Source organism: Rhinolophus sinicus, chromosome 17, assembly GCF_057876585.1.
Source record: "Rhinolophus sinicus isolate RSI-liver-muscle chromosome 17, RSI-T2T, whole genome shotgun sequence".
NCBI classification, from domain to species: domain Eukaryota; kingdom Metazoa; phylum Chordata; class Mammalia; order Chiroptera; family Rhinolophidae; genus Rhinolophus; species Rhinolophus sinicus.
In genome coordinates, this window is record NC_142517.1 from 123459124 (window position 1) to 123472241 (window position 13118).

General features: G+C 46.7%; 1 long non-coding RNA gene across 3 annotated transcripts in view; it reads left to right on the forward strand.

The window, feature by feature from the left end:
• LOC141567238 (uncharacterized) overlaps window positions 1–11958 on the forward strand; it is an 81093-nt gene extending 69135 nt beyond the window's left edge. The window contains exons 3-8 of one of the 3 annotated variants that reach the window (XR_016019663.1): window positions 3396–3507; window positions 3606–3811; window positions 7385–7450; window positions 7676–7813; window positions 7951–10670; window positions 11352–11958. This is a non-coding gene — a long non-coding RNA (uncharacterized LOC141567238). Of the gene's footprint in view, window positions 1–3395; window positions 3508–3605; window positions 3812–7384; window positions 7451–7675; window positions 10671–11351 lie in introns of all 3 variants that reach the window. The other 2 variants (XR_016019664.1, XR_012489734.2) reach the window with 2 other exon arrangements.
• Window positions 11959–13118: the final 1160 nt, after the last annotated feature.

Here is a 13118-nt window from a genome sequence, read left to right on the forward strand (position 1 = left end):
TCTCAGAGCTCATGACCGCATCGGGTGACAGAACATTTCCCGCCACATCTAACCCAACTCCCTCCCATTGCAATAGAGCGGGGATGGTTCAGCGTGGGGACAGAAAGCTGACCTGACACCGAATACAGGGGAAACACTCATCGTGTGAAGGGTAGTTGTGCCTTCGTCCCGGGAACCCTGAGCCCCTTCATTCTGACCTCTGCAGAGTGTGGCTGCTTATGAATCTGCTGTTGTGTGCAGGAGAAGCTGAGTAGCTGGGGAAGAGGTGGGGGTGGGTTTTGGGGCCAGTACCTGACCCACATCCTAGGTTGTTAGAAGGCATCATGCAATTTGAGGTGGTGTAGCGAAGTAGAGTCAGGGGGATGTTTGTTTACATCTCAACGCTGTCATTTCTTAGCTGTTGACCATTGTCAACTCAGCTAACTACTTTTGCCTCAGTTTCCCTTATTTATAAAATTGCCATGGAGAATTGCAGCTCTCTCACAGGGTAGCTGAGAATCAAATGAGATGATATAGTGCCTTGTCTGGGCTAAGTGCTCAATTAACAATGTTTATTATCAGTAATAGTATCATCATCAGTAGCAGCAGCAGCAGAAGCGCCATCCGCTTTGGGGCAATAGAATATTAGCATTGGAAGGGTCCTTAGGGGCCATCCAACCTCCTCATTTTACAGACGGAGAACCTGTGGCTCAGGGTGGTGGGTGACTTGGCTAAGGTGAAGTCGGGTCAGCAAGATATACCAGCTCCTGCCCCCTGTGCCACATGTTTCTTCCCAGCAATGAACACAGGGCCTGGCACACGGTGTTTATGGAATGAATGAAGGAATGAATGAATGAACCAGTAATCATGGAAGAACCTACCATCCCTCTCATTTCCTCTTAGACTTTGCAACATTGCTTTCTTGATTCACTGAAAAGTATGTGGAGATAAGAGAAGTGATATATATGGGATTCAGGGATTTGGGGATTTAGAAATGGAGAGGAATTCAGGTAGTGTTGGAGTTGGTTGTTATTGTTTCTCCAGCTAGCCAGCCTCTCTCCCTCCCTCCCTCTCATTCTTCCTTCCTTCCCTCCTTCCTTCCCCTGCCTGTCAGTCTGCCAGTTATTCTTTCATTCGATTCATTTTTATTGAGCACCTACTATATGCCACGTTCTTCAGGCACTGTGCTAGGCATTGGGGATAAAAGATTGAACAAAACTGGCTTTGCTCCTCCCTCAAAGAACTTAGAGTCTAGGAGGAAAACCCCTACTAATCAAATGATCTCATAATTGGGGCCATGCTTAGCAGGGCACCATGGGGCTGCTGCAGAGACATATGTGTATGTATGTGGGGAGGGTAGCAATTTGACCTGTCAAGATGGTCCTTCCTGAGGCCATGGCATTTGAGCTGAGAGCTGAAAGGCCAGCATGAGCTCATAAAGGCCAGTTGGGGGCGGGGGGGGGGGGGGGGGGGAGGCATGCCCTAAGAAGAGGAAACAGGATTTGCAAAGGCCCTGAGCAAATGCAGGAAAGCCAGTACAGGTGGGGCCCAGAGAGAGTGACTGGGATGAGGCAAGGGCTCTGCCATCAGGGCCTAGAAGGTTCCTGTAAGCTTTTTGATCTTGATCCTGAACACATTGAGAAGTCACTGCAGGTTTTTAAGCAGATCTGCATTGTAAAGAGATTGTTTTGGCTGCCCCTTGGAGAAAGGCAGAAGCAGGGAGATCAGCGCAGGCAGGGGTCAGAGGTGTGGGTGGTGTGGAGGCTGCGAGGCATGTATCAAGAGAAATTTGGGAGGTAAAACTGTCAGGATATAGGCAGTTGTTAAATGGTTGTAAATACTTAGAGGATTTCCTCCACCGACTGAGAAATCCCCAGGCTCAGGGAGGCAGCTGCTCAGCTCCCACGAAACAGGGCACATCAAGCCCCAAGCACGGTCCCTGGGAAGCGGCTGTCTGTACGCAAAGCCCTGTTTTCCACACACGCTGCATTGCTAAGAACTGGCGGAGTGCCCACAGTGGGCCAGGGCTGGGCGAGGCACCGCGGGCCCTCGGCCCTTGTCACACTAACGGAGGGGGGATCAGGTCTGAGGCTGCTTCCTTCGGCACCAGTGGCTGGATGCTGCTTCTACAACAAATGTGGGGGAGAGGTAGCGTCGACTGTAGGCTTCCAGATGTTTCCAAAGACCCCAGGTTGTTGTGGCCATAAAGATATTCGGGTTTCCTGTGGAGAAAGGAGACTTCTTTGTCCTTCAGAGGTTTGTTTCTAACATGTCCAATAAATATCCACGTGCAGTCAAACTGGGCTTTTATCTGAATGACATGAAACATCTCTATGCCAGGGGTGAGAAATGCAGGTATTTTCAAATAGAAGAAGAGTTACTTGGGAGTATTGGGAAGTCATACCTTGCTGACTGAATTTTTGGGGCTTAAGCCAGGTGGCAGAGTTTGGAGACCTCTGGTTTAGTCCTGTCTGCACAGCCATTCTGCAAACCTGGAATGACAGCTTCTCTTTAGGCAGCCAGTCGAGACTGCTGAAATGAAGAAAAAGATCCTGTTTTTTTTGTTTTTGTTTTTTTAAACTTTGCTTCACTGCAGGTATTTCGGCCTTCCTTAGCCGCATTGAGGCATCTGGCCTCACTGTGTGCTGGGAGCCCAGCTCTGCGGAGGATGAGGACACTGACCACTTCCTCCAGTTCTGGGCTGAGGCCCGGCCTGGCTATCTCCCATTGTGCTGCAGACCCTCCCACTGCATGGAGGCAAGAAGTCAAGAGAAGCGTCTGAAGAGGGAAAAAAAAGACACTCTCTTGAAGTGTTTCAAGTATAAGTGCTAGATCCTGTGAGTTGTAACAAAGGCCGGCAAATCAGAGGTGAAGTTGCCAGTGATTTGTTGGTCTGACTTTACCTATTTGAAAAATGCATTCCACGCTTCAAAGAACATTTCCTATCCTCTCTACAGAGCCCAGAAAATGCATAAAGTTGCAAATATTATTGCTTCAGATCACTTGGGAAGTAGTGTATCAGTGGCAGCACAAATAGAAACAGAAAATAAATTTTTTGCAAAAAAAAAAAATGCATAGACGTGTACAAAGACATTTATGCACAGATTTATAAGTTCTATAAATGCCATTTTCAGAATATTCATCTTAATCCAGAGCTATTTCCTTTTATGGAAAATAATTTTAAATAATAATTAATAAAGATTCCATCACCCTTAGTAAGCCTTTGGATTCAAGTATTTCTTTCATATCTTGCATGAGAGGAAATTTCTCTCTCAGTTAGGACTGCTGATGTATTGGTTCCCTGCAAAAGGGGGACATTTTGCTGCTTACTCCTGTAGTGGGAAAAAATGAAAGAAGGACTTTCTCTCCTCTGGTTTGTTTTCTTGAGCTTACAATGTTAAAATGTCTTCTTTCAGGGTTCCTTTTATATTGACTACCACCGCGCAGAAAACAAGCTAAGAGGACGTTGCCGCCTGACAAGTCTGCCTCCCTCTGTGAAATCACAACAATGAACCCAAGAATACCTGGGTAAAAATCCCAGCCTCCAACGCGGTTGTGTAATTTCTTTTGATAAATAGCTTGGACGAATGCTCATCAAAATTACTTTCTGGTTCTACCTTATTCAGCAGGACGAATGCATGACACGGCCCCAGAGGCTGGGATTTGTTAATTTGCAGATGTCTTTGCTCACGTGTATCTGACCACGTTGGCAGCCCCCCTCCTTTCTGTGCGCGCAGGGGTAGAGTGTGGGCCTCTCTGTCACCGGGCACCTTCGCCTTCTCGCCTGCTGACCTGATTCCACAACCTGGGTACCATCGCCATGTGTATTCAGGTAAGCACTCTGGGTCTTTCACCTGCTGGAAATTTACATTCCAGAAAGCCAAAGCGCTCCGGGGATTTGAAGACAGTGACGTTGTTGATGTGCGTCACTGTTCTCATCTCTAGGCTGGGGGACATATGTGGTTCAATGCACAGCAAGAAGTGAGAAAACCTTATTATTATTATTATTATTTTTAAATTGGATATTTAGACCACAAAATGAAATCTCGAGAGACTGCAATTTGAGAAACCGTTCTCCACATGGGTTGAAGAATTTCAGGAAGAGTCCCCAATATGGCAACCATGTCAGCTAAAATTGAGGTCACTGCAGTTTTAGGACTCAGCTAATGACACCAGGGAAAAGTGAAGGCTAATATCAACTGTGTGAAATGGTGAACATGTGAACAGGGATTTACAAGCTGAGACCACCACAGACCAGCTTCCGTGTTTCCTGCTGTCTGTTTTTGTAACTTTGGAAGAAGGACCAATTAAAATCACCCAAAGGCCAAGTTTACAAATATCTATCTGATGGGCCTGAGCCTTGCATGATAGCCATGTATGGACCCCATCTAAGTGGGAAGTGTTGCCCTGGATTGAGAGTGATTCCACAGCATGGATGCCATTTCCCTCCTAGGTCTTAACCTTTCATAGCAAGACAGACAACCAGGAAAGTAGGAAATCGAAACAAGCTATGTTTAGCCGAATTTTACATACCATAATCTCTTTACCATGTCAAGCAAGGCAGGAATGCTCAGGCCGATCGGTTCTGGCACAAATCCATTCCAGAGGAGAGTGATTTACAACTTAGCACCATTCTCGACTCTTCTCTGAGAGTGAAGTTAAATGACCCAAGAATAACATTACTGTGCACCGGGACGAGCTAGCATGGTCTTCGAAAGGGTGGTCTCGGGCATACGTGTTCACCCGTGGAGACGCAAGCTCAGACGTCACTCCAAAACCCTGGTAAGGGTCAGTGCTTATTCCTGTTTGAAGAGGTCGACAGTGTGGTGAGTTATGGGGTCTGAGGGAGAAGTGGGGCCGGGCCCAGGGTCTTTTGTTGCCTCTTTACCCATGAATGTTGAGTCAATCCAGGCCAGTGATAGGCAGCTTGTCACTCCCGCCTCTGATGCCAGGCCCTGTTGGAGGTGATGGACCCGACAGAAAGACATGAAGTCCCCTCTGCAGCAAGACTGATATAAAGAGATATCAACAGTGTTGGAAGGCAGGTCAAATAGGTGGGCCCAGGCAGAGAAAGAAACAGGGCAAAGGTTTGAGTCATCATTGGTTAAAGTATCTTGATGTAAAAGCGAGCCCTTTAAAATAGTCTGAGAAGGCCCAAGAAACCCACCTGACAGGGCTTATAAATAGACGAGTGAGATGTTGAAATTATTTTAAGACAGATGCCTTTTTAAACAGTATTCAGAACACCTTTCGGGGCTCCGAGTTGCACCGTTCCTCAAGCAGGAGGCATTTCATCTTCACAACATCTGGAACTGTCAAGAAGGTAGCGCTGCCGACCTCAGTGATGCAGGCGTTTCTACATGAAAGTGCACCAACAAATCATACCATAATCGCAGGACAGCACAAGTGTTTCACAGGCAGCTATGGAGAAAACGCGGCTCTGGCAGGGAGGAGACCTTCCTGGAGTCCCTACCCCCTCCACTTTTACCAATGAATCAACTCTTTTAAGCAACTTTTCTGCAATTCTCCACCAAGCGGCTAATAACTGCAAGCAAGTTTCTTTTCTAGGCTTGTAGGAGGTGATTGACAAGAAAGTCATTTTTTTCTTTTTTTTTTTCCTTCAGGTAAAATGTTCTCTGTCCCATAAATCTGTGGGCTTGACAGAGTTCGGTAAATCTGTGCTGTTGCTCAAGGAATTTCCATGATTACTTGCTTTGGGTTTTCTACCGGCCTTGTTAGGGGGGCGGGGTGGGGTGGGGACAGTGACAGCCCCTTGGTACGTGAAGGAAGCCACTGTGGCCCCACACTGCCTTCTCACCACTGGCAAAGTCACATGGCCAAGTAAGACCTTTCTGGGGTGCCCAGCTGGATGGACTCTGAGCACTTCGCCGGAGAAGGGCCTTTCATTGAACACAACAAAGCTGATAATACTTTAATTTATTCAATAGCAGAGGCTCAAATGTGGCTTAAAAACCTGTGGCTCGATGCATTACTTGTGGCTGCATGCCAGAGCACTGCAGGGGAAATGAAGGCAGGAGAACCCTACAAAGGACTGATCGGGAACTTCACACCGCTTGTGTGTAAGTTAGAGTGACCAAACAAATACTGCGGATACTAATGATGATAACAACAAACGCTTACTCAGTTTTACCAAAGCATTCTGGACCTTGTGAGAAGGATGGGAAAATGAAACTGGCTGTTGGAAGCTTTGGGATTTGTAAGAACCTCTTTGGTTGACACAATAAGGACAGAATCTTCCAGGGCGAAGGGAAAGCTGGTGTTATGATGAAATCTCCACCATCGTCATCACTGTTTAGCTCTGCTTCAGTGGCAAACCGGCCATTACCCTAGTCATCAGACACATCCTTTGAGTTTGTTTCCTGGCAAGCAGAGTGGTAGTCCCTGGAACTTGAGCAACGCAGGCTGCCTGGCCCATGTTAGGGCCGAGGAAACCCGACTGGGCATAGTTAGGGGTGGTGAGGATTTCAGGGGTCAAATGTTTAAATATCTGGTTCCTTCCTGAAGCCAGCTTCAGCTCAGACACCTCCCTTTGGGCAGGAGGTGCAGGAAGCCCCTGCCTACCGTTATTTGCATACAGGCACTTGGTTTCTTTTCTCTTTTGCTTCTTATGGAAGAACGCTTGACTGAGTGAGAACAGGCAACTGCACAACTTCTACCACCCTGTGGTAACTTCATGCCATGACAGACACTCCTGAGACTGGGGCTTCATTGAATTCTCGTGAGAAACATCGTCCAAGGTTCCTGGGTGCCCCTGTTAGTCCTGCAGTTCATGGGACATCTTTAGGGAGCTTGGGAGGTCAGCTCCAGCATGCGTTTTCAAAGTTTGAGAGACCTCAGAATCACCAGTGCTGGGATTCTTGTTCTGAGTGGTAGAGTACCAGCCAGGAGACAGAACCAGAACAAGCACCAGCCAGAACCCACAGTGATGTCCCAAGTCCAACACTCAGTGAGGGGCTGGGGGTTCAGAAAGGAAAGTGGTCTGCCCCTCGAAGCTGACAAAAGCATTTGCAGGGTTTGCATTTTCTCCCAGCCTGTACGTCTCCCAAATGTTTCTTTTCCACAGTCTGCCCCTCACCCCCAATTTTATATGTAGCAGATGGCCTTCAAACAAATCAAGGAGCAGAAGCTGCAAAAAACTTAAAGAAAAAAAAAAAGACAGTGAAACTCATATATTTCTTCAAACGATAAGATGAACTACAGATGTTTGCTGAAGGGTGATGGTGCTGCCTACAACTTAAGAGGAGTCGACGTGAAAGAGGCGTCCACTTGTGTTTAGCGTTGGACAAGCCCGGGAGCTGTCAGGGTGTGATTTATGGGGGTTGTTTGTGAGGTTCTATGTCACTGGCAACATGGCAATTAAAATGCTCTGCTACTCTGCCTATAGAGCCTCTTTCTCTGTGGACCCAGGCGTGGAGTCCATGATGGAAACGTGGTGCCAGCTCACAGCCAGGTGAGGATGGATGCAGCTCTCCCAGGCCCAGCCAAGTTCCTGGTCTTCTGGCCTCCTGACCAGCACGCCCGCCCTCTTGCTCTTGGGCCTCCCTCCCTCCCCCGCCCCCCGCAGAGTTCTTGGTCATCAGGAACAAAGTCCTGTTCTTACCTGACACCTGCAGTCAGATTAATCTCAAATTAAGCTTGACAAAGTTACTAAAAGAGAAACAGTTGTCTGTTACAGAACCCAGCTGCATATAGGAAACAGCTGCTCGCTAGGCACGGTTTTTAAAAAAGGAAGAAAAGAACCACTGCAGAGCATTAAAAATGAACATAAAGTATATATGGGGATGGCCAGCAGAAGCCTGTAATTAGCACAATGGTAAGTATCTGTGTTTCTAGTCAAAGCCTCTTTTTCAGGACTTGTTGTAACTTGGTCATAAATATTTATTACAAACTTAAACTGAAGATGCAAGATCTTAGCCGAATGCTGTCTCCCCTCGTCTCTTTGCTTTCCAGGGCTGATTCTTAACCATGGAAGGAGGGAAATGTATTTTGGCTACACACACCCACTCCCAAACACAAGCCGACGTATGCGTCCGTGCAAACGCAGACGCCTGTGCCCATCACACATGTGCACAGGACCCTTTTCCAGCTTCTAAGTGGTGGGTTTGAGGCCAAGGCTGCAGAGTCCCGGGCAGAAGCTGCGGGAGGAGGCCCCAGCTGGCCTCTGGCCTCTGGCACAGAAATGTGGGGAGCCTTTGAAGTTACCACAACTCAGGTGGAAGCCCCTCAGAGCAGCCTCAAGAGGAAGTCATTCATTTTCAAACAAAGAGGAAAATTCCTCAGGATCCTGGTGTTTCCACTAAAACAAACCTCTGAAAAGTTATTCTCCAGAGGATCAAGCACCAGCTGTTCCCCATCTCTACAAGGTTGTGAAGTGAGGAAATGGGCTGCCTGTGCTGCAGCATGAGGGATGGAAGCTAGATGGAAGGAAGCACGGTGAGACAGGCAAGGACCTCAGCATGGGAACCAGGAAAGCTGATGTGGTGGCGTTCAGAGGCAGGAACATGGACAACATAGCTTTTTAAAGATCTGTATTCATGTTGAAAATAGCAAGCCACTGCCTCTTCACCCTGCCACTGAGTTAGCTGGTGAGCATGCCAACACACAGAACTCGCACAGTGAAGGCCGGAGAGGACCCTTGGCCCAGCCGCTCTCCTTTGTCACTTCTGGTGGAACTATGCCCCAAAGCTTGCACAGAGATGAGAATCTTGCTTATTTTTAAAAGATTTTAAATTACCTCATAGTGGACATTTGTCTTTTTCTTTCTTTTTTTTTTTTTTGACTGCCCTGCCTCTTAAATTCCTTTTTTGTGTAGGACTTCCTGACCCTTTGAATCAGAGTGGGAGTCAGAAACTTCCTCTGATTTCTGAGGCTGGAAAGTCAGTTCCTCGCCTTCTCTCCTCCCTTTGCAGGCTGGACTATGAATCCTTGTGCTGGAGACGAATCTTGTCTTGCCCACAGAAGGGAAGTGGCAGGAGAAGGACACGAATGCAGTTTGGGCCATCCGACACGACTCAGGGAGGTGATAATAGACAGGACAGGTTAGGTTCAGGTTTGAGTGCTGAGTGGATCCTGTTAATGGAACAAATAATAAAGGCCAGAAGAGAGGCTGCGAGGTAGCTGACCACGGTGGACAGGCAGGGCTGGCACTCTTTCACGAAAACCACGGAGTCTTATGGCAGAATTGCAGGCTTCACAGCGAGGGCTAGATTCAGATCTGACTGAGTGATCTTGGGCAAGAATTATCTTCTCTGAGCTTCCGTGTCTTCGTCTTCAAACCCTGAGCCCTTACAGGATTATTGTGAGGATCAAATGTGGCTCCATGCTGAGCACCTAGTAGGTACACAATAAATGGTACATGCTCTGCCATCTAGAAGGAAATCCAGAGGAAGTAGAAGACATGGATTAAGGCTTATGGGGAACATATAACTATATTGGGGTGTTAACAATACCATAGCAACAACAGATCCTCAAATGGAAAATGTAGGTGTCCCAAATAGCAGATTCCTCTCCAGTTATCCTGTTTGCAGAGCCTAACGGAGGAGCTGGAATAACAGGGGTATGCTTTATTCCCCACTCATGCCCCTACCCGCATCTCAGATGCATTCCCTTCCCTCCCCTGTCCTGTGCTCTGGGTCCAACATGGCTGACTTGCACGCATATCTCCTAGGCTCCTGCTTCTGGCTTCTATCTGGGTTTGGCCAGCTCCAGCCTGCCTCCACCTCTCACCAGGCTCCAAGGAAACCATCCTCTTTAGGCCAAGGGATGGATATAGTTTCCTGCTATTGCTAATCTCTGGGGCTTTGGTTTCCTATGGTGGTTTTCAAAGCACTATCATATTTCTGTAAGTGGCCCCTTTATTAAAATCTGTTTGGAATCTCGTCTGAGTGTGTTTTCTCTTTCTTGCTGGGAGACTGAAAAAGAGTGCGACTGGACACAGGTAAAGTCCACCTAGGAAGACTTCTGCAGGAGGGCGTCTCTTCTCCAGGGTTTTGGAGGAGAACCACAGTCATTTGATAGAGATATAGAATAGAAGGCTAGTATTCCTCTCAGGGAGAGTGGAGTCAGCAAATACTTAGGAGTTAGATACCGCATGGGTTCTTCTTGGGGATGGTGAGAGCCCAGGTCAGTGGGACACCCACGCAGAGTCAGAAAGGGGGAGAACAGTGATACTAAAAGTAGAAAGCAGCTGTCATGTATTTATTTATTGTCATGCACTGTTGTGACAAGCATACACAACAGTGTGATGAGTATTATTATCACTATTTTCCGGATGAGAAATGGAGGATGAGAGTCATAAGTAACTTGCCCGAGGTCTCATTACGCAGTGGAGTCGAGATTCATAAGACCTGCTTGGTACCCAGGCAAGGCTACCCAGCGGTTCTGGTGTGCCCGGGATGGAGGGTTTCCCTGGGGGCGGGACTCTCAGGGCTGATTTTTTATTTTTTTATTTCTTTTTATTTTTTAGGGCTGATTTTCAGTTAGTGGCAGGATCTAGTGGGTGGTAGTAGAGAGGTAATGGCAAGTGGGCATTAACATTTATCCCTGTAATAAAGTTAATTTTCTTACCTCCAAAGACCCACTACCGTTGATTGGTAAAGTGGAAGCACATGAAGGAGAAAGAAAGAACGAGAAACAGAACTACCAACTCAACTCATTCTGTGCAGCAGCAGGTAGGTGGTGTGGTCAGTTCTAACAGCAAACACAGCATTTTTTGTTGAATGAATAAATGATAGAGGCCGGAGTGTCCCAGGAGCTCCATTACTTTTGATGGTGGCTGGTGGGCCTTTCTCAGCATCTTAAGTTTGCTTCGTGCTGGATTTCCCCACACGAGCTCCTGAAATCATGATTTGTGGACACTCAGTGAGCTGCTTCTCTATTTTGGTGCAGTTTTTCACTAGTCACTGCCAACACCTCATGCCCCTCCCCCTGTGGTGTGCTCTTAATTAATGGTGGTGATTTTGGAAGGGAGAGATGAAGGAGCCACCATAATTTATACAGGGATGGCTGCCATCTCATTTTATCAGTCTCCCAAGGTTTCATTAAAGAGACCTGTAAGGGCAGGGAGAGTTCAGATGCAAGCTTAGCTAGAGATTTTCCACAAGACTACTCTGGAGAAGGATCCATGTTCTATAAATATGGGACTGGTCAAATCCAAAGAGAAGCGTTGATTCACAACTTTTTGTTCAGCCCAAAGCAGGTCATTGGCTTATTTAGAGAGAACTTTCTGCCTGGGTCCCTTTGAGCAGTTGGCACCTCTGGTACAGGGCAGGAGTGGGAGGCTGGGCTCCTGACACGCTGCATCACTTACCAGCTGGGCTGGCGCATAATCCTTCTGGCTTTGGTGTCTACAGTGGCGATGATGATGCTGAGGAGTCCCTGCCAGCCTTCCCTGTAGAGCTGCTACCTGGACTGAACGAGGCACACTTCTTCTCAACTATAAATGCACACGTTCTCATTTTAGTGGTTAAAACCAAAGCTGAAGAACCAACTTGGATAAACAATTCTGCTCCAAATGCTTCTGTTTTGCAATATAAGTGAAAACAATTCACAAAGCTGCTTATTGTTATTTCTGGATCACAGACCCCCTCACCCCCTCCGCCACGCACCCCAACCTCCCCACCTGCTGTGCTCTGTCCATACCTTTGAGGTGTGAACCCCTGGCATGCTGCAGTTTCTACTCTAACTGCATGAGTTGAGTCAGATGTTTGTTGGCCTTTGTATCTTGATCAGGAATATGTCCTGTGAAAGTACTTGAGTTTGGCTTGCTGATGTTGGCAATGTAAATATGATTTAATTGATTAACAGGCATTAGGTAATTAAGGCATAAACCGTTAGCTGCAAAAATATCATAAAACTAGCTTGTTGTTTAGCCTATAAAAGGAAGGGTGGCCTTGTTTCTGATCGTTCTCCCTTGTCTGTGGATTGTAGCTCCATTGTAGGGTCAGCTACCTTCTGCAATATGGGTGATATATATAAAATAAAATACACGTATTAATACATTACTTAGAATCTATTTATTGCACTTTCATCCACTGAAAAAAACTGCTTTGTCAATATGAAATGGGTTCTTAATCTGATCTGAAGGTCATGTGTTGAGGAGAAAGCCCTCCTCAACAGGTTTCTACTCAGCAGGTTTCACCAGCTATAAAAACCTGGGCTTCTATTGCGTTCATCCTTCTTTGAGTACCTGAAACTTTCCTCTGCTGCTGACACCCAGGAACAATGTAATAAGTAACTTCCAATTAAAGTTTTCCATATGTGGCAAAAATTGTAATGAACGAATAAGTAAAGACCGCATAATGGAAGCCTATTAGCCAAGTGAATATACTCTTTTAAGTCAAATTTCTATACCACTTTGGTATTATCTCCCATCAGAAGAGAACGTGCAATTACCAATTTTATCTTATCTCGGGCTTATTATAAAGAGTAGTAAAAGAAACTTAATTCCAGGAGCCATAATGTGATTTTTGATTAATAGGGGGATTCTTATGTGACAAGAATATTTCTCCTAGGCAAAGTATGCACATGGATTTCTGCCTGAGCTGGCTTGTAACTGGAAGCTACATCTCAGGTGGAACAACCGTTCAACAATAGAACACATGTTTCTACATGGGGATCAGATTCTTTAAGGTACTCCAGAGCATGAGAAGGGTGGGGAAAAGTTAACGTTGGCTCTGCAGACACTGATTTTTATTTATTTGGTTCCAATCATACTATCACACACGACACTGACTTGTGTGCTGGCGGTGAGATGAGCAATCCACTGTTCATGGCTTTAGTCATTCCTTCCAGCCTCTGTTGGAAGCCTCAGCATTAAAGCTCCTCTGAGTCTCCCCTATAGATTCTAGCAGGAATCGAGGCGCATTCTGGGCACACCACAGATCTCCGTGAGCGGAATGACCCAAATGTCAGCACTCTCTCCCACCACCAACTGCACATGGAAGTGATTTGAATTGGAATTCTAATCTTTCAAGCCAGCTTTTCTGGGAGAGCTGTTCTAAGGAAGGTCACCTGGGAACTTGCCTTTGGCTCTGAGTGGCCTGTGTTTGTGCCAGTGACCAGGGAACATTAGGTAAGGAACAAGGGGAGGGTGGTCCCAGTCCCCCTGCAGCAGACCC